The sequence below is a fragment of the Amblyomma maculatum genome, chromosome 8 (genome assembly GCF_055883805.1).
Source record: "Amblyomma maculatum isolate TAMU_Amacu chromosome 8, ASM5588380v1, whole genome shotgun sequence".
NCBI lineage: Eukaryota > Metazoa > Arthropoda > Arachnida > Ixodida > Ixodidae > Amblyomma > Amblyomma maculatum.
This window is the reverse complement of record NC_139351.1, coordinates 25565259-25586010: the sequence shown is the minus strand read 5'-3', so window position 1 is coordinate 25586010 and position 20752 is coordinate 25565259. Positions and strand designations below refer to the sequence as shown.

Below are 20752 nucleotides of genomic sequence, written 5' to 3'. Positions count from 1 at the left end.
TAATATCCGGTAGCGACGCGAAATACACACGCGAAAGAGGCGATGCAGCACGCACGCTTTTCGAAGGCATCACTTATCACGCTCGCAATCTCAAGGAAAGCAAATGCACACGTGCACGCCACACAGACAGTTGGCGTAGCGACATAACACGCAAACGCAAGACACCTGCGTCCTCAAACTGACACCTAGCAATGCAAGCGGCACCGTCAATCACGAAGGAATTGTTGCACTAGTTCAGTGAAATGCGCTGTTAATTTAAACTGCACTATCGTGTACAAGCTAAATCTCATCGAAAACGAAATTCGGTTAAAATCATGATGACCCTTCTTGTCACTAATAGCTTCATATATTATTCTTGGAAACGAGAACATACCGCTGACTGGGAAAAAAAAAACCAGCGGCAACAAGCTCGACGACCGGAGGCTCGTAAGATGAGCATGGCGCCTTTCCATTCACGCTGAATAATTGCGAAATCGTAGAGGTCCTTACCTGTAGTAATATGAAAACACAGTGCAGTGCCAACGTGCTTCCGTAGAAGCATCGGCGATGCAGTAACATGTCGCTTTTCTCCACGGCAGATTTCATAAACACGTTCGTCAGCTGATCACAATTTCCTGAGGATCTCTAGCGATGCCGGCGCCTGAACTTCGGTCTGATAGTCCCTGGGGCACTTGGGGCATGTCAGAATAGAGCGTGAACCGTTACAAACGACAGCAATCTTCTCAAAACACCTCAAATTTCGCCAAAAGCTAGGAACAGCAATACATTTTAAAGGGACGAGTTGCGCGCAGACCTCGATACAGCCGCCATCTTGCCCAGTCTGGATGGATGGAATATAGGAGCGTCCCCTTTGAAACGGGGTAGTAGCAGTAGCTATCATGCTCATTTTTGTCCCTATAGCTTAATTATTGATTTAGAATGGTTAACTAAACTATCATTCTATTTATTAAATTTTGTTCCGACATTACTAACATTATATGTCACTTCTCTGCTTTTAAGCCACCACTCTTCCAGTCGTTTTTTGCTAGTTTCCACCGCCGGTTTATTCACCCGGCCACTGTTATCTCAAAACCCCATAGCTTCAGGAACAGTGATTGCGCCTGCACCAACTTCCGGATGGATACCATTACATTCGAGTATAATATGGTCAATTGTTTCACTGGAGTTTTCACATACAGCACACGCGTCATCTCCATTGTTAAATTTCTTTTTGTAGCTGCGTGTTCTAAGGCACCCTGATCTAGCTTCAAAAAGTAGGGCACTGCCTCTTGAGTTATCAAAGAAATCTTCCTTCCTGATCTGCATTTTCACTTTCGGTATAATTCCACACTCTGTTTCTTTTCCATCGAATTTATCCAATTTTTACCTTCTGTGTTTTTCACCTGTTGCTTAATGCTCTTTATTTCTCCGTCCTTGTTACTAGCATACTTACTTGTTAGTTTCCTAGTTCTTTTCCTCCATTGTGAGTCAACGCTTTTTAGGTACAGGTATTTAAATACTTTAGCTGCCCATCTGTTACTGTCCAATTTCGTCAGGCGTTCCTCATATAATATTTTACTCTGAGCTTCCCGTACTCCGAAAGATGCCCAGCCCATATCTCCCTGGACCGCCTCATTTGTAGTTTTGCCGTGGGCACCTAGTGCTAATCGTCCAACGGATCTCTGATTTGTTTCTAATGTCGACTGTACCTCTGATTTTAGGCACAACCGCATTTCCGAAAGTAAGTCCGGGCACCATAATTCCTTTCCAAGTACCGCTCAAAACCTCATACCTATTGTATCCCCACAATGCCTTATGCTTCATTATCCCAGCATTCCTTCGCCCTTTGGCCTTAAGTAATTGCTCATGCTTTCCAATGTATGCCAGTCCTTCGTTTACCCATACCCCCAGATATTTATATTCTGCTACTCTAGGTATTTCAAGGCCTTGTATTTTAAGGCCCTAATCAGTTGATCCGTTGAAGATCACCAGACCCGACTTACCTTCGCTGAAACTGAAGCCTAGAGCGTCCCCTTCGTCTCCGCAATACTTAACTAGAGTTTTCAATTCTTCCAGACTCTCAGCTAGCAGCACAATATCGTCTGCATACATCAAACCGGGGAGGTGCTGCTCTACCGCCTTTCCACCTAATCTATAAGACAGGTTAAAACCTAGGTTACTGCCTTGTATCCTCCGTTCCAGGTTTATCATATAAAGCATGAACAGCACCGGTGATAGAGGACAGCCTTGTCTTAATCCTTTGCATAATTTGGCATCCTCCGTATTTCTTATCCCTTCCCACGTAATTTCTACTTTGTTATCCCGGTATATTTCCTGTAGGAACTCTATTATCTCATAACCGATACCTTCTGCTTTTAATATGTTAAACAGGATTTCCCTGCTTACGTTGTCGTACGCCCCGTTTATGTCCAGGAAGGCCAAATACAAAGGTCTATCTTCCACTCTAGATATTTCGATGCATTGGGTAAGCACGAACAGGCTATTATCTAAGCGCCTACCATTTCTAAAGCCGTTCTGAAGTTCTCCGAGTATCTTGTTACTTTCAAACCATGATTGCACCTTTAATTTCACCGCCTGCATGGTTAACCTCTACATGACAGATGTTATGGTAATCGGCCTGTAGGATTTTATGTGCATCCTGTCTCCTGTAAGTGTGGCCAGACTTCGCAGCGCCCCCTGTCGTTCATTAGAGTTGCGAATATATCTCGCCGTTTCGCGATGCACTCATTGCACACTGCCTCAGATTCTTTTTTTACATTTTTTCACAATGGCATGCATTTGGGCAATATTGAGGTACAGTATACTAGCCTTCGTTTATAGGCTGGCTTCGTATAAACATGAACGCACCTAGACGAAGTGTGGCACTAACAACGTACATAAGTTTAATCCATTTAATTCCAAATGCAAAGATGAAGGTAATAAGGACCACATTACGCAGACGCCTTAACTGTGCACCGAACTGAACTGCGCAGAAGTTCACCACTGCTGCACAGCTCGCAACTGTTACCCTTTAGGCGATCAGCATAACGAAGCTGCGGTTACCAATATCGTGATTATTTATAACACCGAGCGTGGAGTCGCTTCCAACTCGGGGGGCAATAGCAAGCTCAAGCATCGCCCTATGCATAACACTACCGGCGCATCGAGACGCGCTACGGCAGCGGCGGATATACCTTGCGCCAGCGTGTGTAGTGAAATAGTCTTTCTTAGAATAATAAGTCTACATAAAGGCGTATCATAACTGACCACTTTGTGAGGATCACTAACCTATACACAGTGGCTGGTATAGTGTTATAACAAGCAAGTTTCTGCATAGCAGCTGCCGCTTGTGCAGCGCCTGCTCACCCGGCCTTCTTGTACGCTATCTCCGCTGCTAAGGCCTCGCCCATATGGCCATATGCTTTTTTTTACAAGACAGTCGGTAGACCTCTTCCTTTTTTGTTTTCAATGGGCAGGCCATTTAAAACAGCGCTAGTCAAATCGAAAGCACCGCTCGCTGTAGCTTCGATTCAAAACAGTCTATAGGCCTAGTGACGACTAAGGAGTAGGACACGGCCAGTGCGCCGTCGTCCACCGCGTTTTGCGGCGGCACCTCTCCGGCAAACTCGCGGAATTCGGTGTTGCAAGTGTTCACTTGGGAACTTCTATTTCATGATGTAGCTGGGACCCGATGTTTTTTGACACTTTTTACTAAACGCGCCGCTGAAGAAGTCTCGTCCGGGATGTGACGGGACAGCAGTACGCAGTGCTGCACGTACCGTGGTGCTCAGTTCTCGAAGGATGTGTAAATACGCCATCGGATGCAACTCTACACGCTGTCTGTTTTTTGAAGCTCTTCAAAACGTGCGCAAAGTTTACGTTGATACGGGCTAGCTGATCGGGAGCCAATGCGCCCCCTCCGTTCACAGGCACCGCCAGGCCCGTGGTCCGCGGTCCGGGAAAAATGCCTGCCCATTTTCGCCCGCTCCGGTCCGCAGACCTGGCGCAGACCTCATAAACCGTAAGTGGGATGTCACGTGACACTTGGTCCGCGGACCAATACAGGTCCGTGGCCCGTCGTGTGGATGCACCTGTACCGAGATTCTACTGCGTGCGTTCGATATAGCTATTTTTGTGCTGATGTGGTAAGCTTACGCGACCTTACCGATTGTTGCTCCGACTTCATAACGAAGACAGCTTATTCTCACTACATAGCATCTTTAACTTGCAGGTAAAGTTTGACAGTAGACTCCCATTGATATAAAATCAGTTAAGGTGAATTTTTGGATAAGATGAACCATTGGTTGGTTTCGCATAAAACTCAATATAAATAAAAATTTGCTAAAATGAGGTTTTTGAGCCAAGCTTGGGCAAGGTAACTAGTGGCACTGGTGCGCGTGGTACCATCAAGGCGAAGAAATGTGAATGACCTGCTTCCGACACCATTGTGAAGAACTGTGTGAATACTGTATTGTGGGAGCGCGTTTTTTGGGGGCCAAGCTTCCTTGCCGGTATGGAAAAGGCAAGCACCATTGTGCCTGCACTGGCGAAGGTCTGACATGTTGAGAGTTTGTCATTGTGCATGCATTACAGGCTGTGCATTGTCTCCCACAGACAAAAAGGCATATACGCCCAGTCAGTGACTTGAGCCCTGAAAACTCTGTAGCTGAGTTTCTAGCTCACAGTACGTCACAGCACGAGTTATTGTGATAGAAAGTCGGTCAGATATCGTCACTATGTGCACTGCCTGCGGCATATGGAAGGGTGCATAGTGTGCCTGCTTGTAGTTTTTGTAACAGCTATACCTGCAGATTAAGCTAGATAAAATGGAGGCACATGGCTACATACTGTTGGACACTTTCAAACAATGCTCTGAGCAGGATGGGAAGCAAACATCAAGGAAAAATGCATAAATAGCAGCCACTGTGGGATACAATGAGAAAAATGAGAGTAAAAAAAGTCAAGCTTACTTATACGTTGTGCAGTAAATGCTGTGTTTCAATTATCATTTCTGCGGTAGGCATTGTTATGTAACATATTTTTGGACGCCCCTAGCCTGCTCACATAAATTTGAAGGGTCCTTAAGGTGAACAAATTCTTTTTCCTTCAAGTTCGTTTTAAAGGGAAATTACCATGTTTTCATGTCTTTAGCTACCACTTGCTAGCTGAGCATTGTTTGAGATGTCTTAGATTGTGTTGTGCAGTGGTACAACTATAGTGATAGTGGAATGAAAGGGTATTGTAGCCAATAAGTTCTTGATAACTGTGTATGTAATGAAAGTTCATTCATTTTACATTGTACATTGTAAAAGAGCCTTCAGGGCAGTTTCATAGCAGTGTCATCCTGGTCAAATTTGTGGAGTTGCAGGCAACATTTCAGGGAACCGCGCGTGCTGTTTTATTCAGGTCTCTAAGTCTTTAATGTTATTTTGCGCTTCAGTTAAACATAACATACCTTGTATGAGAAGGCATGGAGGCTTTTGTCTTTAATGTGTTTTTTCAGGTTTTCTGGCCAGTTTTTGTCGATGTGCCAGGCGCACAGCAGTTGATGCATGGGCTTTCCCATCACTTGTTCCCAGGCATTATAAAAGGCAGGTGCATCGTCCGTCATGAAGTTCTTGGTTTTAACTTGGCCTGTCTTGGATCTCATTGCATTAAAAAATGTTGTCACACATTTGTGGTCAACTCTGTGATGCAGTAGGCTACTGGAAAGCCTGCACCAAATTCGTCCACGCAGAGCACTGTAACCCTGAAAGAAGACAGTTGTAGGCTAAGCCACCCAGAATATGTTAACTTGCGTAATGCAGTACACAGCACAGTGCTTTTATATTGTTAGGTCCAGCCGTGTCAGATTGAACCGGTCTTGTGCACGCACTAATGTAATGTGGCTTATGACATTGGCAAAGCAGTCATCTATGAAGTTTCTTCATAACTTGGCACCAGCTTTACAGGTGCAGTTCAGCTCTAGCATTACAGTGCTGCACAAACTGAACACAGTGCTACCCAAGTGGTAGAGGCATTTTGGAGATATCACATAGTCAAATGTCCCGACACACAGAATTCTCAAGCATTTTAGATTATCTGGAAAAACTAGGGAGGGGAATTTGTACTTCAGTTAGGAATTGAAGGGTATGAAAGTTGCAAGTCTTGTATATAACAAGGAAGATGTACTTTGAATGGCTCGTCTATAAAGCACATCTTGTCAGTGATTAACGACTTGGTCAATTATGATGTCTAGTGGACCATCCCGGCAAAGTGGCCCAAAGCGTTGCAACACATCTAATTTTGAAGTGGGTTTAAGCGCTGCTTCCTCGGTGGCGTTGCCGATTGCACATCGCAACACTGACTGCACTTCCTACGGTTTGCACTTGAGCTGTTTGGTGGCCGCCTGCCTCCCCTTGTTTTCTAGTATTACCCTGTAGACAGTTGCGGCAAAGCAGGAGATGTTGCGACACTTCAGATTTTCAAATTGAGCAATGTTAGTCTGAAATAAACACTTCCTTCCTTCCTTATGCCTTGATGGAAGCGTAGATTACTTCTGCAAGGGGTGCACGCACGCAATCCTTGCTTTCTTTCCATGAGCTCCATGACATGGTCTTCGCAGATTTCGTCACCTATCATGGAAACTGAATACTGTTGCTTTGCACAATGCATGCCTTTGTGGCAGCTTCGTTGCACTATCATGAAGTGAAGCCATGACCGCATCGCCGAGACAATCTAAGTGGACAGATAGCATAGCTTTTGCGGGGTATCACTGCGCACATGCAGATAGCCTCAAGGAAGTCGTATGCTTTTCGTTGGCATGCACGTCTGCCGCATCTAGACTAATCGGCACATCTGCATTGGCGACCGGCGTTGTCAGATCATGCTAGTGTGCGCCATGGAAGCATATTGCAATCGATAAGCTACAACTCTGTTTTCGACATGCAAACAAAACATGGGGAGCCGAGAGACTTTTAATGCCGATTTTTTTTTCGAAATATTTTTTTGTAACTTACTCATTCTTTATGTCTGTTCGATCATTTCGGCTGTTTTCTAGGTGCCACCAACTCCGAAATTCGGTTAGTGACTGTATTGAACTTCCTTTTTTAAAACATGCTTGTACAGTAGAGAGTGATAGCATCGGGCGGCATTGCGTCATTCGGGGAATTTCACAAAGCGCACGGTAAACCTGCAAAACTTGGGGAATGTGGTAACGTAACTTGATAGACACCCTGTAGTGCTACCCACTTATTGTGCACATTGCCTGCAGATCATTCAGAAAGTTGCTGTAAAAGTAGGTGTCAGCTCTATTTTTGAAATTATGACAGATCAAGTTTAGGTGTAGTTTTTCAATGCAAAATGCTGACTACGTTTATTACGCGCGAAATTCAAAAATACACTTGAACCCTTATATATCAAACTGGAGCAGGATAGCAAAATTGTTTGATATATAGATAATGCAGTATTTAAAAATGTTAAGATATACGCTTTCTTATAACGTACGTAGAAGCTAGGGTATATTGCACCCACATTAGTGACACGTTTCTTGCACAGACATTCTGTCATTCCAGGTGGTCGAAATTTCCGGAGCGCTCCACTATGGCGTCTCTCATAACCTGAGTTGCTTTGGGATGTTAAAAAAAAACACGCAAACATGCTGTCGTCGGCGTGTTGGCAGCACATCGCTAGACATTTTCAGGCCTAATCTTCATATCAAAGCTACAGTGGACTGTGCTTGAAAGTAGTTATTGTGTGATGCTTAATCCTGTTTCTAGTACAATATGAATAGGCTAATCGGTCAGATGTACGGGCAATTCGTTTCGCTATGATCCACTGTGACTTTCTAAGTGAAGCAATTGAAGTACACCAGCCAAGTGCCACTACGCTTTATCTAGGTTGGCTCATTGTGCCGCAGTAATGTCGCGTTTAAAATGGGTACACCAGGTCCGAATTAATGCCACACTCGATCACACAGCATATTCTCCCTACCACATGGTTTCACAGCACTAGTACTGCCAGCAGATGTCTGAAGCGGCCCAGCTAACCCGCCCCCATGTGCAAAAAGGGATTGCAAAGCACCATTGAAATTTAAGTTTCTGAAGGTGCTCACCCCATGTTTGCAAACCCTATTTATAGTCTAAAGTCAATGCTGAATAATGTACGTAAATGAACAGAGTCAATTAATTGCAAAACAAAAATTGTCTATGGTGCACAAGTTGGCCAGCAGCTGTATGCAAATAGTTTCGATCACTTACCTCAGATATCTAATTTTTTAGCCATTGGCTAAAGTTAGTTGGGGCACCTGGTATATGCTACTGGCATATACTAGGCCACGTTTCTATACCTTTAAATAGGATTTTCAAGAGCTTGTCATTTCTATATTGTCGTAATTCAAGATGCCTGGGTTCAACATATCCAGGCTTGACTAATGCATATTGTGTCAAAAAATTGCTGGTTCAAAAGATATTATCAAAAACTTTCTGTAGTGTTTTATATTTTCTGATAATTCAACAGAAAGAATTGCAAAAGTAATTTTCAGTCATTACCTGTGGTTCCGTGTGTCCCATCAACACATATGCGATCAGTGCCAAACTTTTTGAACAGATCCTGCTGCGGCGCGGTCATTACTGCCACCATGAAATCGCTGTCGTCGAGAAGCTCCTGCTCTGTCTTGTCAAGCAGGTTTCCATTGTCTTGTTGTCCTTGGTGCTTAAAGAACAGTACTGGATTGTCCTTCTCGTTGTGCATCCGCTCCACCCACAACATCACGCTTATGTAGTCGTCAGGATGGAGACGCTCGTGGTTATTGACTTTTTGTGTCCCGTAGAATGTTGTATAGGTATTGTCTGGTCAGTAGGTGAACACGCTGAAAGGTGTCATTAGGCTGCTTCTGAATTTATCTAGGACTGCATCTAGGGAGACCCCTTCTCGAAGCATGGCTCCGAGTATAAAAACAACGTGCATATGTTTAAGTGGAAATGGGCCGTTTTTATACCACTTGTGAAAATAGGCATCTGGGATTTGAGAGTAAGAGACACATAGTACAGCGTTTTTGGAAATAACAACTTGCTTGTCAAAATACTTCAATACTTATGCTGATTCCGCTGGTCATTTTGGAACACGCTTTCTTCCTCCAGAATGGCGATTTTTAATGCCACTGGTCAACCAAGATCAGTTGTGCATATTCCGCTGGTCAGTTGGAACAATTCTGCGCGTTCTAGCTCGATCCGCCGACCAGAGTCAGATCTCGGCGGAAGTTCTAGTCTGTTATGTCGTCACTTCCGCTAGTTGCAAAGTATTTTGGCTGCTTTTAGTGCATTCAGAGATGTTAGCGAAGGACACTGGTCATCACCATCTATTTTCATTTATTTTGTGACCGTGTATGCCAAGGTATGCCTGTCGAAAAATATCTACAGCGCTTTGTTAAAAGCGTGTGAAAGCAAACTGTAAAGGGCTGCACTCTCATCTATTTATCAATCACAACACATTTTGTTGCTAGGATGCGACTTAAATTTCCCGGACAAGCTCAGCATTTCTTGTGCAGTGTGCTCTGCATGTTCCTCTGGTCGACAAGACTGATTCGCCCTGTAGCGATTTGGGTCACTCAATTTTGGTTCAAGCGCTGAGCTCCAATTGACCAGTAGAAATCACTATTATACTAGGTTCCTTATGCCATCCATTTCTGACATCAAATTACCGTAGGATCTCGAAATTACTGAGTAATCAGTGAGTAATTACTACCTTATTAGGATCTCAATGATATGATCATAGGTGATACAAGTTCAGTATGATATGAATTTATAAGACTAAGCATCTTTAAAGTATGCACACAATTTGCATTATCTGCACTCTTTGGTTACTGCGGCTTTCGTGGAATCGCAGCCTCTGTCATTGCTAGAAAAAGCGGCTTCTTACCAGTGATGGCATCCCTTTCAGTCTTCGACAAAAGAATGTGCTGAAGTTCAAAGGCGTGGCCACGGTAATTGCTTTGGAAGACCACAATCACTGCTTTGCTGTCCTCAGTAACAGTCATTCCCTCAAAACACCTGTTACCGCACTTGACACTTCCAGGTCGTTTTAGTTTTCGTTTCCCTGTGCCTAAAGGAGGCAGAACAATATTGCATACAAACACTGTTTTTTAATGCAAGTGTTGAGGCCTAAAATTGTTACACCAGAGCAAAATACAGAAAGATAGCAAATTCATGTAGCATATTTATACAGGATGGTAAATGTGTTGTGCCCAAAGGCGTCATTGACACTTACTGAAATAACGGATTCAGTGACTGCATCTTTCTGCCCTGGCCACTGGCACTAACGACAAATTGAAATTGGCTTGCATTACTAGACTACTGTGTTCCCACTGCGAACTGCTAGCTTCACTATAAAATAGCTCTTACAAAGTAAAAATAATCAAAAAGTGGAATATACATATTGTAAGGACGGGCTTGGTAGTCCAGGTTTATTAGAGACATGAAGCCCGGGTCGCACACCGAATGATGATGGATTCATTCTAGAGAGAAGGATGAAGATGAAGCAGCACGTGGGCTCGTGTGAAAGATGCGTCATGCAGCGCTCACAATATTATTGAGAGCAGCCACTTTTGCAAGAAAACCGTGGGGCCGTCAAGAGTTTATTCTTTTGGGTGCTTCAGGCTAGGCTACATCATCATTCACTTCCAGATAGTTATGATGGAGCTGATTTCAGTTGCAACGTTATGAGTTTGAATCGAGTGCCAGGAGAATAAAAAGTTCCATTTTTAAATAAAGTTTTCTGAGCAAGAAATGTGTGTTTTGATGTCATAAAAACCTGGCCATGAAAAAACCACACAATCAATTTTCACTGGGGAAAAAAAATTGAAAGCAGTTCTCCTCATAGCCCTTTGATTGAATTGTTATACCTTTGTTCTTGAAGCTGGGGTTATGCCTTTGAAATTTTGGCTATAGGTAGGGGCTATGTATTTTGTGATACCAATGTACTGAATAAAAATCTGAGCAGTTATGCTGTGTGCAAAAGTTTTTCTGACTCGGAGAAATTGCTTACACATATTAATGCTTCTGGTTTTGTTTGTAGTGACCTCGGGCAGGAAATGTAAGCATTACAAAATCATTGTTAGAAAGGGTAATTAGGTATTTAGTGGGCAACTAAAAAAATTTTAGAACTTATCAAGCTTCAATGGGATGAATGTGTGAAACTTGTTCGCAAATCTTGCAAAGTATTTTTGGTGTAGCATTTGAAATGGTGACATAAAGCCGAATAAATCTGCGACAGCTTTAAGGTTTCTCCGCAGCACATAGCTCCAGGTGAGGGGTTCTTGATGACGTCATGTATGGTGCTTTAATAATTTGACGACCAACAAGCACGTTTGGTGCTATCGTTGCCGCCAAGGCCCCTAATTCTTTTGCGGTAGCAAGTCAGCTAGATAAATACAGTGCCACTCTGCCTGTCTGTTCCTTTATGCCATGGCATTGTTCCCAACACATGGCAGTGTGAATCACTACGTGGTTTTGGCTAGCACTGCAGAATAGGGAGCAGCGCTAGTTTTATCTCTTGTGAGCCATTTGTGGGCACATAGGGATTATGTTCACTGCACTCTGGATGACCACACATCAGTGGCTGTGCATGGTATGAATGCACAGCCTTTGTCAAAGGTTTTAGAGCACAAAGGGTTTGCACTTGAAGCTAGCAGCTAAGCATTTTAGGAAGACTGATTGTTGAAAAGAGTAGGACCAAAATCTTATTTTCAGGTGATTGTTGGGAATGCACAATGAGCCATATGGTTGGCTCACAGGAAAAGCCCTCGGGCACCGAAATTTTAACAAAGGGTGTATGTACCGCTCTGAAAAACAGTTTGCGCACCTTTAAAGCTTAAAAGAAGAAATGCTGCTCCAAGCCTGCTACAAAAAAGTCAGTCCATGTTGCCAGCTCCAAACCTGCCTGAAAGTGAACATTTTCCTGTTCCCAGCATTGCTGTAGAAGACAGTTTGTCAGCTCTACTGCTGTGAGTGTCAGGGATTCAGGAAAAAAAATGCTAGTTTGAAAAAAGTATATATATCTGTTTCTGGATCATATCAACTACAGCAGATATTAGTCATTATGGGAATAGTCATGTAGTTAATTAGCTAACATTTAAATTAACATAGCCTTTTGGTTAGTGTCAAAGGCAAGTCAAAGGGAATGTTTCTTTCCTGGAGTCATCTTATTGTCTGTTACAACACTGCTTATTTGTTGTAAAAAATCAAGCCTGATAACTCCCGTGTACAATGCAAATACTGCAATAGCATTCCACTTCCTGCAGTATGAGAGAGAGAGAGAGACAAAGCACAAGACCACATATCTGCAGGCATGTTCATTGCCAAATATGTTATGCAGTAAAGCGAGCTGTAAATATGGTGCCATACACTCTCTTAGGTTCTGGAGCAAAGAATTATGCTATTGCAATTACCTTGTGAAACATATTCTCCAGATCGATGACAGGTGAAATAAGTTTTTTTCTTAAGGGGCTGCCTTTTTTTGCGCTCGTGGTCACAATAAAGTGGCTGCGAGTACCTTGTTCTATTTTTTCCTTCCAGGAGTAGAAACCTAGTTGAAACATTGCAAACTGGTAAGAAAGCAAAGTATAAACAAACGAAAACACATTGCCATTCAACAGGCCTTGTATAATACTGTAAAGCCTCATCGATACATTCCCGGGTAAAACGATTTTGTTTCATGCAGTCAAAATCGCAGGCAGTAAAGAAATTTCTTAGAGTTACATTATTTTCCGCCAAGTTATTATGTTCCAAATAATGTTTTCCCGGTTACTACGCTCGAAATTTCGATAAATTGTGGTGTTATAATACGTCTTTGCAATCAGCTGTACATTGTGCTAACAAGCACTCGCGACGTGAAAAACTGAACTGCCAAGGTTGCTTTTCTGCACTGCCTAGGTGCAAAGGGGCGAAGTGTCAAAGAAAGTCAACGAGCCAACATACGAGGCAGGAACACCCGCAGGAACACGACATCATGAGGAGAAACGCGATGGCTTCTTTACAGTACCTTTGGGGCATAGGGGTGATCCATTTGATAACTACAATTATTCCATTGCCTATGAGCGGGCCGGAATTCGGGTGGCGCAGCATGAGCAAAAACGTGCCCTTGCAACGGCTCCACATGTCATTGATGTAAAAGGGTCAAGCATCCGGAAGCAATCAAGAAAATGGTTCTGGCTTGCCTTCTACGACCCGGATTTGTTACTAAATCTCTTCCACTCTTAGGACAACGCAAATATGGACTTAATTCTGTGAGAGCTAAAGAAAGGAAGTGTTGCATTTGATGTCTATAAATGTGAACCTACACTTTTATGAAGTCAGTCTCAATTCTAATGCCTTTGTGCCTGGTTCAGCAGTTAATTTTTTTCCAACACCAGGCAGTTTTGATATGTTTTCTCAAATGTTTTACAAACATGTCAGCGAGGTTTTAATTATAAATTTATAGTTATGGTTATATTTATAGTTACAGTAAAGCTTCATTTTCAACACAGTCAAGAAGTACTACAGAAATACTACAAAAAAAAAAAACCTGTAGTCTGTAGTTTGTCGTATTTTCGGCATGTAGTAATTGTGTTGTCTGTCTTGTGTAGTATTTCTGTAGTCTGCATTGTGTAGTGTGTAGCAGTTGTGTAGTCTGTCTTATTTAGTGTGTCGCATGTCTGTAGTCTGTCTTTTGTAGTGTTGTCCTTCTGTAGTCTGTCTCCTGGCGTGTAGTATTTGTGTAGTGTGGCGCATTTCTGTAGTCTGCCTCGTCAAGTATTTGCTATTGTTAAATTAACATGCAGCTGTGGAGCAGCAATCCAGCTCTGTGCATTCCATGCATTCTTAAGTATGGCCATGCACATCAAAAACACCTTACTTGGGGCAAAACAATTTATCAACGCAGTACTCCCGGCTGATGACGTTCCTTTTCTGCTTGTGAGTTCAGCATGCCCTAGCTAAAAAAAAGAGAAAGACTGTGAGACTGCATGCCCATAAGAAATACACGTTAACTTGGCAGAACTAATAAGTAGGCAATGTGTCAACAAAATGTCACCTAGCTGTGCAGACCACTGCAGAATTTGGGAGACATCTTTGGACTGCGAGAACATTTTTCGCATGCACTGCATACCTCGAATGACCAATTATGAAGAAAACCACTATATTTATTAGCACAATATGCATCCTTGATAACAGGTAGTGAACTCGCACCTATCTTGATCTTGTTAACTCGGCAATTTGGCCAACTTGGACTCTGTACGGCCCTAGCAAAAGCGTGCATAGTTCCAATGCTTGTTGGTCGGAGGCACTTATTTGTGCACAAATTAATAGACCTGAGGCATTCGCAACTCCTAGCTTTGAGCTATGCAATGCTTGGCAGATCAGTGGTGCACGAGATGGATGAGAGGTGTTAGTTTTTTCCTGCCTACTGGCTTACAGTTTGCTGACTGCATTGCAACAGGCGATGTTCCTTTTGCTTGCCTCTCACTGGCAACATATCAGAAGAGCTCGACAAAGACGACAAACACCACATCCATGATGACAATCATTAGCTGCTGCCATGACACTGAACAAATTATAACAGCCAACCACTTAATTCTGCCTAAACTGAACAGAAGAATCAAACGTGAATCTGAGAAGATATGTACCGCCGAAGGTCACAGCACTTCTGCGCCAGGTACCTTGACACATTTTTGTGGCGCTTCGGCAGCTCACCGGCAGGGCAGCTCTTCACCTTTAGATAATGCCACAAGGAATCTGCAAAATTAGGTAATACAGTTAAACCTGGGTATAACGAAATTGTAAAATGTCAGCGATTTTTCGTTACACACAGGTTTTCGCTACATGCAGTTTTCGCATGAAGGCCCAAAAGGACAATGTAGAACGAAAACCAGATGAAGAATTGATGTAAGAGAAAGCACCTTGAAAGTGTTTACATTAAATTAGAATTATTTGAAGTCATCGATCGCGCTGATATCGTGGCGCGACTGTGGCAGCAGCCTCCGCCTCCGAGTCTCGCGCGACGTGTCCACGAGGGAGCGGGGAAGGGAGTGGAGGAGAAATCAGTGTGGGCGAGAGCGCGTGCGTTGGCCCCCCTCCCTCCCTTCCCCGCGTGTTTGCCTCGCGTTGAAAGCGCGCTCCAGTGCTCCCGCTGCCGATGCGCGGGAGCCCGCGTGTCAGCGATGGACGCACGCTGCTACTGTGTCTTTTTTCTGTTATTTTTGGCAGCTTTTATGCATGAACTATTGTATTGCCATGTTCCAACAGCGAAAACAGCAGAGACCGCTGCGTCTGCCGCGGAAATGCGGCATCGGCGCTGAAACACGGCGCATTGTATCTATCGTCCTGAAATTTGCGGGCTTCTGGCAAATTTCCCCTAACTCGGCATTAGCTAAGAGACAATCGGCGCCTCGAGTTCGCTATTTCAAGGTCAACCGCCGAGACATGTTTGTTACATGGAGTTTTCAAATACATTCACCTCAATGGGGCGGAGTAGGTGAATTGAAAAACTTCGTAATATCAAGGAAATCACTACATGGAGGTTCATTACATAGAGGTTTAATTGTAGGTAATATCAGTGCAGCTAAATATAAATATTACAAACTGACTTGGTACAAAGCTACAAACACTCATGCATAATACTACAGTGCAGATAAAGCAATATAGGAACAAAATGAAAGCAAGAACAATGCATGCAGCATCAATGACCGATACGACAATTTGCACAATTACTTTAAGGGGATGGGAAATATAACCATGTGGACGACAAAAAATTTAATGCAATTAGAAATTGTGGCACTGTTTGCACTATATACTACAGAACGTAGTACAATATGGGTTGCAAGGTAAGTTTGCATCAATTATCAACATCACTTCATTTTCATTTCATTTTTATTTCCTTAAAGACCCCTTTTCAGGGGCATTACATAAGGGATGGATACAAATTTTGGATGAGATGGTACAAAGTCATGTGCTATGATGATAAATAGCTGTAGGCTTTTTGTGCGAAGATTATTGGACAGGTTGTTGTTGCAATCTCTTCGGGAAGGCCATTCCAGTCCGCAGCGGCGCGTGAAAAAAATGAGTTTGCGAAGGTGACGGTTCGTGCACGTGGACGGCTGATCTGGAGATGGTGGAGAGTGCGGTGAGATATGCGTGCTGGTGGGACCATATAGGGTGCAGTTTGTAGATGGCTGTAAAAAAAAACTTGTGAAACAGTGAAAGACTGGCTATGCGGCGGCGTATCTCGAGTGGCTGTAAACCTGAAAGGGATTTCAGATATGATACACTGGTGCTGTAATGGTATGACGAATGAATAAATCTGGCGGCGCGGTTCTGCAAAAGTTCTAGTTCATTGGTGAGGTAAGCTTGATGTGGGTGCCAAATGGGTGATGCATATTCTAGCTTTGATTTCACAAGTGATTCGTAAGCTAGTAACTTGACGTGCACGGGAGCATCGCGAAGATGACGTCTTAGAAAACCAAGGGATTTGTTAGCTGAAGAAATGATATTAGTTACATGAGTTTTCCAGGACAAATCAGCGCACAGAGTTACGCCTAAATATTTGTATGATAGCACTGGTAGCACGGGAACGGAGGCAACTTGATAAAGGGATATGAGTGGGTTGCGGCGGCGATGAAAAGACAGTACACTGCATTTGTGAGGGTTGAGAAACTTGAAAGGGTAAATCATTTATGTATATGAAAACAGAAGGGGACCCAGTACGGAACCTTGAGGGACGCCAGATGTTACAGGAAGGGAGCTGGAATTATATTCATTTACGAAGACGGATTGAGTGCGGTTAGTTAGAAATTCGGTAATCCATATAACCACATTTGGATCGAGGTTAATGTGAGATAACTTGTGTAACAGGCGTTTGTGAGGAACTTTATCGAAAGCTTTTTTTTAAAATCAAGAAAGATAGCGTCAGTTTGTAGGTTAAGATCTAGGTTGGCATGCAAGTCATGTATAAAAGCGCTAGTTGAGTATCACAAGAAAAGCCTTTCCGGAACCCGTGCTGCGCAGAATGAAAAAAATTGTTTGAATCCAGGGAGGCAATGATATGGGAGAATATGACGTGTTCCATGATCTTACAAGGCACACTTGTTAAAGAAATGGGCCGATAATTTAATGGAGAATTGGTGTTACCGGATTTGAAGACTGGAATGACCTTCCCAACTTTCCAGTCAAGTGGAAGTTGGCCTGTAGTAAGTGATTGCTGGAATAGCATGCATGTATATGCGGCACTGATGGGTTTAGTACTCTTAAGGAATTTAGCGTTGATATTACCAAAGCCGGCTGAGGATGAAAGTTTCATTTTATCAATCGGCGATAGAATCCCAGAGGTGTTAAATTCAACAGGTGACATAATATTATCAAAAAAGTTGTCTAGCGCAGGAAATGGCACATCAGGTTCGTTAGTGAACACTGATTGAAATGCAAGATTAAACATGTGAGCACAATCTGCATGACTAAGCACTTCTCCCGCTTCATTTGTGATAGTGACATCGTTTTTGTGTTTAGGGTTGATGATGTTCCAGAATTTTCGAGGATTGGTATTAAGTATTTTGGGCAAGTCCTTGTTAAAAAAAGAATGTTTAGCCTTCCGAGCAGTTGACTTATATGCCTTTTCGGCAGCGTAGTATTTATCCCAGGCTTTTGGTTAGTTTGTGCTTTGGCGGTGCGAAAAAGACGTTTCTTTCGATTTTCCAAACGTTTTAGTGTTTAGTGAACCATGGTTTCTGCGAATTCTCTCGAAAGGTGAACTTAGGAATAAACTGATTAGTTAGTTCAGTAGTTTTATTAAACATTGTTCAATTTTCTTCAATAGACCGCCTATGAAAATTAGTTTGGAAAGGTGGAAAGAAAGCGTCCAGTTCACGATTAATCTCTGTATAGTTGCCCTTGTACAAACAGATGGACTTTTTTTTAAGCTTTGGGTTCGAAGCGAAGTTAGGGCTATATCGGCATGAAGTACTTCGTGATCACTTATTCCGGGAAGGATCGTAACTGATTTAACACTTTCGGGATGACTGACAAGTAACAGGTCTAAGATGTTTGCGCTCGTTTGTGTTATTCTGGTTGGGGTCGAAATAACTTGTGTAAGGCCAAAGTTCAGACAGACTTCTATGAAATTCTTTGCTTCCAATGTGCCTGATGCTGTAACGGTGTTAGTAAACCAGTCAATGTCCGGAAAATTAAAATCGCCAAAAAGAAGCATATGTGACTTTCTATATTTAGCAGTGAGTTCACACAGCAAGTTATTAAACTTCTCAGAGAAGTTCGGGTTGTTGTGCGGGGGCCTGTAACAAACACCAAGAAGAACCGGCTGAGGAGCACAACGGCAGGAAAGCCACATTATTTCAAGATCAATATGAACGAAAATTATTGAAAATGGTAAATAATCAGAAAAGGCAATGAGCACTCCTCCGCCACGGGACCTTTGACGGTCTTTACGAAAAAGCCTAAAGTTCGGTAAGTCTGACAGAACCTCCCTGTCGTTAATTTCGCTAGTTAGCCATGTTTCGGTTAAAACGAGGATGTTGCTATTTGATGAGCGAACAAGACTGGAGATTTCTTCGAGCTTGGAAATGAAATTGCGGATGTTAGTAGAAAGTATTGAAAAACAAAGAGTAGGCTGAGGTGTACGTACAGCCTCCCTTTTACTAGTCAGCAACATTCTCCAGTAATAGGTAATACCGAATTTTTGTTTTGGACACGACCTAGCTTAACCAACACCATTTTTTCATTGCATTTCTTTGAACTTTGTACATTTCATAGCTCTAAAACCAATACTTAGTTTCAATATCTGCAGTTCTTGAAGACAATATAATAAGCAAATAAGTGAGAGTGACAGAATGCATAGTCAGAATATGAGAACATACCAACATAAAACCTTTCAGAGCAGTTTCCTGTGTTGAACAGTGCCTCAGTTATCTGCCTGGAGACGCCTTGCAGCACGCAGTGCATGTATTCCACACTCACACCTGCCACAAGGTTGAAATCTGAAATATAAATTACAACACAAGTAACACTAAGGTGAAATCATGTTCAACTTCAACATGGCTTATATCTCTGTCACATGGGCAATCTCCATGTCCCTTGAGTGAATGGCTATTGAAATTTTCGAGAGCTACCCAGATGCACCTGCTGCCACATGGCGAATTTCAATTATCATTGAGTTGTGAGCGTATAATCCGATAGTAGATTATGCTAGTGGTGTCAGCATGGAGTGAAAAATCTGATGTGAAGCAGATTAAAAAGACGTGAAAGGCATACCAAGACCTGTTGTTAATTGAAAACTGTTATGAGAATTATATTGAAATACTTCAAGTTCCTAAAACCCACAGGCAGTGATAGTGGAATGATAACAGAGAAACGATTCCCATTCTTTGTTACTGTCGCGGACAGTACTAAAGAATAGGAATTTCTAGAAAGGTATGGTGGCTATCAAAAATTATGAAGGTTTTTTCCCATCACACAGTAGCTGATGTTTCGTCTTAGCCCTTTGTTACTATCTGGCGGGCAATTTTCGCCCATCCCTCATTTCCTCTGCCCTAAGGCTTGTACGTGTGGTTGCGTCAAAGGTTTTGGTGGTTCTTCTTTGCATGTGTTGGAACTCTTGCTCTTATTGTTGCTCAGTTTGTCACGGTGTAGTTTTTTTATCAATTCGTGGTTGTATTGTCTGTTTCATCTAATGTCACCTCAGCCTGCCTTTACACAGGTCGGTTTTAGCCTTCACATTGCCACTTGAAGATTTCTTCCGCCACTACGGTTTTTATTTCGTGTTTATATTTTTGTTTTGTAAGGTTTTGTTTCATACCATATTCCTCACATTCTCTGTCACCTTTGCATTTCAGGGTTATCGAATTTAATCACTTCAGTGCATTTTGTAAACTTGACATTTTTTAAGTGGCTTTTATCACATTTGACGTGACTGCAACTGAAGGCGGTACCAGTGGAGCAAGTGGAGGAGGGGGGAAAGGAAAAAAATTACATTTTTAAATGTGTCCTTTCCGGAATCAATTTCAGTTGCAAGTCCAGCGTGTGTCCTTCTTGTGCGCTACTACTATACCTGAACTCAAACTAGTTTCTGTTTGGCAGTCAGAAGGATCACTTTACAGAACGTGTGGTGATCAGGCTTAAACAAACCGAGGTTCTTCTATGGTGTGCTGCAGTACTTCGCTCATGTTCCCCTTTGAACGTGTTTTATAACAACTGAAACCAAGAAGAGCCGCACAAGTACTACAATGAGAGCAACATTCTTTTCTTTTTCAGTGCTTGGCGAGCGTAAGCTTTCTTCTGCCACCGGAATAAATTTCAGTTGCAAGTCCAGCGTGTGTCCTGTCCGCCCACCCGCAGTGTGTGTTCTTTTTGTGCGCCTGAATTCGTTCACCAACTAGCCCAGTTAGAGCATTGATAGTTTATGAGCTGGTTAATAGTCTAAAATTCCTTAATTAAATCAAAAATATATTTTGTTCATCTGGAGTTGCTATGTTTTGGTTTTCCAGTGCATAGCGAGTGTAGGATTGTTCTCAATGGCAATTCAGATTCCAATGGTCATTCGTGAATCTGAAAACTGTTGTGTGGCAGCAGTCAACCCCCATCAAGTTTGCTTTCTACCGACTCAATGGGCACTGCAACTGCCCATGTGACAACTAATGTATTACTTATACAGATATGATCATACACACATTGGCAGAGTGATACAAATTCTTCATAAGCTATCATTATAAACAATGTCCACAAAGCTGATAATTTCTAGTTTTTGCAAGTGATGTCAT

The 20752-nt window shown here is 42.6% G+C and overlaps 1 pseudogene; it reads right to left on the bottom strand.

The window, feature by feature from the left end:
• Positions 1–5419: 5419 nt before the first annotated feature.
• Positions 5420–13861, bottom strand: LOC146180756 (uncharacterized; annotated as a pseudogene).
• Positions 13862–20752: the final 6891 nt, after the last annotated feature.